Below are 9,193 nucleotides of genomic sequence, written 5' to 3'. Positions count from 1 at the left end.
GATGGCTGCCCCTCTTTCCTCGAAAAGAGAGACAAACGAGAGCGGAGCTTTTTCATTGGAAAACGCTCGCAGTGAACGCAGATTGCCCCCTTGAGGACATCGCGCGCGTGCTCCTCGCCCAAACAAAAACGCGGAGATCGTGTGTGTCATTAGATGTCAAATAACGACGATACGGATGCACACATCCTCTAAATGCCTTGCTAGTGCTCGCCATAATGAAGGAATAAAGATCGCTCTTACCACGGAAATGCACGCTTCAAACAAAACGATCAGTGAAGACGAAGAAGAGGATGATGTGTTCTCCCGGCGCCTATTTATACTATAGTCGCACCGGTAGTGACGTCATGGCTGTCGCCGGCCAACGTGTTGTTGGTGTTTTTTGAATGTATGCTTCAGACACGGGTCATGACGAGGCGTTCCCCATAGTGACCCCTAGAGGACGCAGTTCGAAGTTCCCTTGAAAGGGAACAGCATGTTCAAATGATGTGGTGCATCATAGTTTACACAAAATTTAAATCATTCACTTAACTCATTTGTTCAAAAACACGAATTTATTCAGGAACGAAAAACCAAATGTTTGCTCAGGGCTTTGTATGGAGCCATTTTCATAGATTTTCACTATTTTCACCATTCACTCCCACCCCCTATTGCTAGTATTGTGTCCATAATGCAAAACATATCACAGTACAAAAACATGTTCAAAAAGCAATCACTTTCCCAGTGTAAAACCACTTTGTATTCAGCCCACAGTCTGGCTATGAAGACACACAGACAAGTGCTACTCCTCCACAAGAATGCATGTAAACAAACCAGACTTACCTGTATTTAGGTGAACTAATGCACGATACAGGCAAAGATGACTTTAGTCAGAAGAAATTAGAATGCTTTCACTTTCCTCAAGTGAATCTTACAGAGAACCTTTCAAAGACCTTTTTTTTTTTAACAGAGCTAAATTAAACTAGGCATGAAAGAAAGGCCGCCACATTGTGTTTCCTAATAAGATTCTGCCGTTAAACCCATTCCCTTATGGAACAGAAAACAATCTCTGCCACATGAATACGACTACTGTATTAGAAATGCAGAAACCCAGAGGAATTTGAGGAATTATTTATTTACAGTCATTGGAACACAAGGCAGGCCACAGAAAATGCCAGACATGATTTTAGGGACAAGGGAGGTTAAGATAAGGACACATAAATCATGCATTTTTTACATTCAATTACAGTTTGTAAAAAGATGGCACTGTGTACAGCATCATGAGAAATATCACACCGACTTGATGGAAATAAATGGATATTTGTATTTTACTTTATTAATTTTTATGCAAGAGCAATTGTCCCATGCCAGACAAACAAAGCGAGATCTGACACCTGTAAATTAAGTCCTTTATACGCAGTTTAGGCCTACCTAATGTAAATAATGAAAGTATTTATTGTGTTAACTCGATTGGAGAATCACACACTTGATTTACTTCATTTAAGATCTTGCTGAGTTTTCAGTCACACTTAATTTTAAGGTCCAATTCTCGCTATTCACAAACCATTAACTATGACCTTTGCCTCAATAAACTCCTAATTTGCTGCTTATTAATATTTAGTAAGGTAAATATTAAGTTTAGGTATTGGGTAGGATTAGGGATGTAGAATATGGTCATGCAGAATATGTGCTTTATAATCACTAATAAACAGCTAATATGTTAATAATAGGCATGCTAACAAGCAACTAGTTAGTGAGAATTGGTCCCTATACTAAAGTGTTACCAAGGTTTTCCTCTCAGATGAGAGCAAGAGTGAAGAAAATGGTGAAGTTGTGCAGGAAGCCCTTATTTGGAGATGGTTTTAATGCAAATTACTTGTGGACAAATCTTAATGCATTACCAATAGAATGAAGGTAAGAATAATGTTTACTTGCATATAACTGTACTTTTAATAAATAGTATAGACTGTAGTCCACACAGTACACTATAGTACACTACATGTTTGTTGCATTCATATCCAATCATGTGTAGGTTCAAGGAGGAGATGTTAAAAATGTGTTACTACATCCTCCATACTGCCAAGTGTTGGACATGTTGTGTGTGCAATGCAGTGTGCTCTGGTGCACATTTTTGCCATTTTATTTGGGTATTCCATCCATACAGAAAATCTGCACACTGTACACACACTGCGAGTAGTATGGGAGCATGCTATTCCACACATACCCCGGATATGCTACTATTGGAATTTGATAGCAACCACAAATGCTGTAATTACTATGTGGGCAACCTCGAGGAGAGATTTGGGAATGGCTAAGCTGCTTTGACTGTAGGGATATGCCGGACGATATTGAAATTTAGTTTTTTTTTTTAAGTGCTGTCATAATACAGTATAACAATTACCGTGATTTATCGCATTACCGAATACCGGCACAAGTCTATTTGACTGACATGAAAACTTTGTTGTGACACATTCATGAAAAATTCTTAATGGCACAAAAAGGTTGATGAAAGAGAAGACAGCAGAAGACCCAATGGTTTTCACGGAGATATCTTACGAGAAGTGGTTTTGTTGGGTGTGTTCCCAAGAAGTATGCGATGGTCCACTAAGCACAAGTGACAAACGGCAAGTTCAAATCTGTAATTTGTGTTTCGACATTTGAGTCTATATGCATGTTTCAGGATGCCACTAAACCGCCAAAACGAGAGTTTCCTCCATGTTGCATTTTTAGCCAAGAAGTTATGACGTTTAAATCTTCTATTGGTCCAAAGCAGTCTCACTAAATACATTCACGAGTCACCACACTTGAACTTGACAATTCTATGTATATTCTGCTAACATATTCACCATACTTTGTTCACATGAATTCATACGAATAGAAGAGAACGGAACTCAAAATGATTCATAAGTGGTGTTTGTATAGAGATATCTCCTCATATTGTCAACTGACATGTTTTCTAATGTTACTTTTCAGCTTTATTTTTTTCTAATAAATGGCCCACAACCTATTTATGAATAACCATACCATATAATCAACTAAGAAACCTACACTCAATAAAGACTGACTCTCTTTTAATATCAGACAGATGTTTACACAGTTAGAAAACCCTATTGACAGTCTTGCAAAATATTATTAAGATGATTATATCGTCTCTAATCACAAAATGTACTGTCAGGGCAGTGATGATGTGTAATCTCACTGCTGTTTTCATATTTATTCATGTAATGTTGGGATTTCCAAACTTTTTTTCAGCCAAACCACTTCAACATAAAATATTGAATTGAAATACCCCTGAGGAAGTTAATATTTTAATAACTGAACAATACATTTGCATATTCAGACTCTCTGATGCCAGTTAATGGTCACATTCACATGCAGGTAAAACAAAAATATATATATATTTTTAGCATTCAAGTGTTTTATTTAAAAATCTTTTTACATTTTTGCGATTTAATTAATTATTAGCTTTTTTTCAATTCAATCATACCCACTGCAGTGCTTACATTAAGCCCAGTTTGGCAATCCCTGATGTAATCTAATCTTTAATGCATTTCATGATGTTGATATCAAAGAATGAAATATATTTTCTTTCTCTACTTTTGTATATCAGTGTGGTACATTTAAACAAGTTAGGTTAAAATGTAATCTAAAAAGAAGTCACCTAAAAAGAGTAACCTAAATTATGTTACTAAATTATGACTACAATTTGTAAGTAATCTACCCAGCCCTGTATACTTCACAATATTAAATATTAATTGCGCCCTCATATTGTGAACACTGGTCTGTTTTCCACTATTTTATTATCACGGCTCATTTCATTAAGGCATTTTTATACAAGTTAGAATCTATAAAAAGTACCTATTGAAACTGAACCCCCTCGGGCCCTTCATAGACTGACAGGCGCTCTGGGACCGGGAAAGCAGGGACACCCTACAACGCTTTTAAGGGGGTTTTATATTCCTGAAGTCAGTACAGGCCACTGATGCACAACAATCATCTTCCAAAACCTTTAGAGATCCTTGCATTCCCTTTTCCAATGCAATTAAATCTACAAAAGGTTGCAGTTAAATGGTAAATTGACATGAAATGCACTTCATTACAAAGACTTCAGTGTCGTCTCGCCGACTGCAGTTTTGCCCAGGCTTTTAAATGGATTCACCGATCCACATGGCACACAGCTGACCTGAAATAACCCTCCAGCTGCAGAGAAATTCTCATCTACGGAGAGTCAAGAGGAACACTAATAGTCTCCATATTTCAACATCCCCTTTCCTCTCGCTTGCCTGTTAAAAACCTTTATTCTAAATCTTGCATATCACTTATTCAATTACACACAGAAAAGTGCATCGCCTGTCCTGACACACAACCTTACTGAATGATTGCATTCATAACAGTGGATTTGGCTATTTCTTACGTTCAGAATGGACTACTAGAATAATGCTTTCTGCATGCTGTCCAGTACAGACTGTATGCTTTATGCATAACGCACACTTTTTATGCATTTAATATAGGGCTGCACGATAAATCGAATCGCAAGATCGCAATTCAACAGAAGCTGCGATTGTCATGCGTATCTTTCAGTGAAGCACGGTTCTGTGATCAGCAGTAAATCTCCATCCAACATCCAACATCCAAGTTACATGCATACAGTTTACAGTTCACAGATAAAGTTGTACTCCATGCAGCCTGCTGTTGTTGCATACTGCATATTTGGCAAAATGCAGTAGGACATCTGGATATTCCATGTATAACAGTACACATAATGCATTCTACAGAAATAATAAGCACAGTATATTAGTATTCCATTGCATGCAAACAAAGTAAATAATTACAGATTTAACAGATAATTGGCCTTCCTTCCCCTGTATATGCACAAACAAATGCAACAATTTTGTTTTAGTAATCACACCATGCAGCCAGATTAAAAGGCAAATGTTGCATTTTTGGCAGTGTTTGGCTAATATAATCATGTCCTGGTAAATAATGATGACATTTCTTCAAAAATATGTTGAAATGATGCCGTTTCTATAAGTGGGTCAACCCGTTAGGCTCTGCCCCTGAGCCAGTCAAATAACACTGGCCAACTCTAACACATTTAAGAGCAAAAAAACGGTCAGATGTCATAAAAGTTTATTATAACGTCTGACTAAAGTTTGCACGCATGCACGAATGCATGATCGTATGCGTGCAACCATAACTTTAGCAGCAGCAGCAGCAGCAGCAGCAGCAGCAGCAGCAGCAACAACAGCAACAACAACAACAACAACAACAACAACAACAACAACAGTGCACTGAGCACTACATGAAGGATATTGTTTTAATGACATTACAGAAAACATTCATATGAATGTCAACAAGGAATCTTTTTGCTTCGTTGTTTTTGAATGCCTTCACGACTCTTAATGGTTTTGCAGAACGACTCTAAAAGTACAGAAACCCACATCCGCTTGAAAACACCCGTGAAACATTAAATAAGCGCTATGACGATTCATGGCAGCTGTCGGAGCGATACCGACTTGCACTTGGCTCTCGACGGATACATTTTACAGCAAAGCAGTGCCGTTTTACTTCACACAGACGTCAAACACAGGAAATAATGACTCACCTCGAAGCTGCAGCACAGTCTGGTGTGTATGTCCTTTATTAGATATCCCTGTAATATCAGCGTTTGCTCCTGTGCTCGGACAGACGTGGCCTGAAATGACCCAGCAGAGCAGATCAACGCCAACATGGACCCGGAGACTCGCAGAGAAAAATGCAGCTCTCTCCTCTGATCGCTGTGGGGAATCAGAGAGCATTTGACGTCTGGCCAAAGAGGTTTTAACCCTTTACAGTGGCCCAGAAACTATAAAGGCCATTGCTTTAGATATAATAGGGTGAATCTCACGAAAGCGAAACATGTCTAGTCATATTTCACGCAAAATAAAGAGATGAGCATCTATCAGATATTTATTTTTTTATTTTTTTGTGCACTGTGACTTTTATTTTATTGCCACTGTGCCCTCAATTCTCATTACACTAATGTGAAAAAAATAATGTATCATTTCATGGGTATTTTTACATCATGGTATATTGATGCACTCTAATTTATGCTGATTTACTATAACAATAATGAGAGGATTATAATGAAATGTGCTTAATGTCATATCTGGATGTGGGTGTGAAACAGGGTGGTGTGGTCAAGTTGTTACAGATATGAAAGCCCATAAAAGCTGACTGATGATGAGCTATAGTATTGATCTATTAACTATCAACAAGATAAAGACTGTGAAACACTAAACCTGAACTCAATTTAAGTGTTCTCACTGTAAGTTGCTGTCTGGATAATGTAAAGTACATTCAGCTGGTCCTTATTTCAGAATAAAATCCTTTAATATGATACATGACCTGGGTTTATTCTGTAATAACGGCCGTCTGACTGTACATTATCCCTTACAAACAGTACAGTACAGCAGCTGCTTTACACTATAGCCCAGTAGCTATTCAGAATGAAATAGTACTCTATGAATTCTGTGTAATAATATATATGTAATGTACAAATGAATTCAAATATTGAAATAATGTAAGCGAAGATTTTCTTGCTACCACTGATGCACTGGATGCTCTTTGGAATGTATTCAAAAGAGGTTGTGTTCAAGTCAGCTCAAATTGTCATTGCGCTAAAATTTGTAAGACATTCATCTCTATTGTCTCTCTAACATTTGAGTGGTTTCTCATCTCTATTGTCTCTCTAACATTTCACTCAAATTGAAAAACAAATGTAAAGTATATGTAACAAAAAAACTGCTTTGCAAAAAGACTTTTCGACCTAATTGTCTTATATCCATTTTATGTTGTCTGTGCCATAATTCTCACAGTATGTCATAAAATGTTGTGAAAGTTTTTTTGTTCGTTTTTTTTTAATGCATGCCATTTTTTAATGCTTACTGTGTATTTTATTTGTTTTCTTTTTTATTCACAATTTGAGTAAACATACTAAAGACAAAAATTAACTCTTCATGATCTGTTTCAAATGTTCTTCTTACATATATAGCAAGTATGGCCTAGATACAAAGACTATTTCTCCATGACAAAGAATTTTAAGGAACAGCCTGTCCATCTGTAAATATACAGCATAAGAAGTATGTTTTTATTAAAGTGATTGACTGCCACAGAACACATTATGACAGCATTCCCCGTTCACATAGGAGATCAAAAGAAGAGATTAAACCAAAGCTTTTCTCAGAGCAGCTGGTTACAAGGCCTTTGAACCTTGGACCTGATTAAGGTTTATAAACTCAACTGTCACATTACATCGCAACAAAAATTTAACTTGTCGCTTTCCACCAAAATGGTACACTCTGATGTCCTCTCAGAAGCACAAATTATTTGTTTTTGCTGTTGTTTTTAAACAAACTCTTTTGTGACATAAAATTAGTTAACTGTTAACAGATAATTTAACTAACTAATGAATGTTAAATTTACTCAAACTCGACTCATTCTGGCAGATTTGAATTAAATGGTTTTTCACACAACTTTGCATCTGCATAATTGTCAGCAGATCATTTTTATTTTGCCTGAATGCTACAAGATGTGAAAAACCGTACCTCTAGAGTTCAAGCAGATCTCTTGGCAGGACATTTGTTTGGTATGTCTTCACTTTGATATGTTTGATTTGGTGGAGCTCCATGTCACAGTGTGTTAACAGTTGAATTAATGTGCGCAATAGCAAAGAAAGGGGATACTACACATATTTTGTTAAGAAAACTTTTGTTTCAAGGGGCGTTACAACATGAAGGGAAGATGTACACTTCCAGTCAACGGAACTACTTTCACCAACATAAACATCTATACAAAATTAAAAATTAATATAAATATGTCATAACAACAATGACATGAAACATGCTTTTTATTAAAAGCATTTATCCTACTAGTTTGAAGTTGTGAAGTTATGAAGATGGTTGAGAATATATCCAGAGTGACTAGAGCTGAAATCAGGTCACTAAATAATTGCCATGGTCCCTGTTTCATACACTCTAAAAAATGCTGGGTTAAATACAGCCCAGTGCTGGGTAAAATAGGGACAAACCCAGCAATTGGGTTGTTTTGACCCAGCATTTTTTAGAGTGTATGAAACAGGGACCATGGCAATTATTTAGTGACTTTGTTGGGTTACTACCCAGAAGGTTGGGTTAAACATTTAACCCAACCGCTGGGTCAAAACAACCCAATTGCTGGGTTTGTCCCTATTTTACCCAGCACTGGGCTGTATTTAACCCAGCATTTTTTAGAGTGTAGTCTTGAAGACTTTCATATAATTCTAAAATGTGTAAAACGGCACTAATACAGAACCTTTGAACCTTTATGCTGTATTATTTTCCTGTTATCAGGAAAATATATTTTTTTACAGTTTTTTTTTTTTTTTAATTGCTTAGACACTAAAAGTGATACTTGAGGCACACTTAGTGGAACCATTCACTCATATTCACCTAACCTTTAGACCAAGTCTGCAAAACTATAAACATGCTTTAAACTCAGTTTGATATTGTAAAACAAACTTTTTGCAAAACTCTAAACACAGTTCTCTACATTACACACATCATTCGAAACTAACAGCTCTACTGATGACCTACACACAGTGATCATGTGTGAAAACACTTAGTCATCATTTGTTCACTTAGTAATCCAAACTTGTTTTTTTTTTTTAGACAGAAATTATTTTTACCCCCTTGCATTTCTGTTTACATTGTATCTATATTGTACAAAGTGCTTTATAAATAAAGCTGACTTTCTGACTTGGCTTTTATGCATATTCAGTGTGTGTCACTGTGTGTATCTATCTATCTATCTATCTATCTATCTATCCTGAACATGCATACAAGCCAAGTCAGAAAATCAACTTTATTTCTAAAGTGCTTTATACAATATAGATTGTTACACAGCTTCACAATAGTATCAAATTCACATTCTGTTGTAAAGCAGCTCTAACAAGTCAATAGTGTCATTCTACAGCTCAAGTCAGTTCAGTATTGATTCAGTTCAGTTGCGTAACTGTGTAAAATCCCTCAGTCATACATACTGTATATACAGTGTATATGTGCATATGAGTGCTATGACAAACTCCTGTTCTTCACTGCACTCTGAACAAGCAAAAGACACACGAGAGTAGTGTTTTACATTTTTCACATCTGTGTGTAGTTTGGCGTGTATGTGGCCGTTTATGTTTGTGTGTAGAGTT

The 9,193-nt window shown here is 36.5% G+C and overlaps 1 protein-coding gene across 2 annotated transcripts in view; it reads right to left on the bottom strand.

Moving 5' to 3' along the window:
• The window catches only part of thrb (thyroid hormone receptor beta), a 124,880-nt gene extending 119,074 nt beyond the window's left edge, over positions 1-5,806 (bottom strand). The window contains exon 1 of one of the 2 annotated variants that reach the window (XM_016502390.1): positions 5,582-5,806. The gene's annotated coding sequence lies outside the window, so the exon portion shown is untranslated. The remainder of the gene's footprint in view (positions 1-5,581) is intronic. The other variant, XM_016502391.1, reaches the window with a different exon arrangement.
• Positions 5,807-9,193: the final 3,387 nt, after the last annotated feature.

Source organism: Sinocyclocheilus anshuiensis, unplaced genomic scaffold (assembly GCF_001515605.1).
Source record: "Sinocyclocheilus anshuiensis isolate Anshui unplaced genomic scaffold, SAMN03320099.WGS_v1.1 scaffold1360, whole genome shotgun sequence".
Classification (NCBI taxonomy): domain Eukaryota; kingdom Metazoa; phylum Chordata; class Actinopteri; order Cypriniformes; family Cyprinidae; genus Sinocyclocheilus; species Sinocyclocheilus anshuiensis.
The sequence above is the reverse complement of the archived record's forward strand: the minus strand, read 5'-3'. Positions and strand labels throughout refer to the sequence as shown.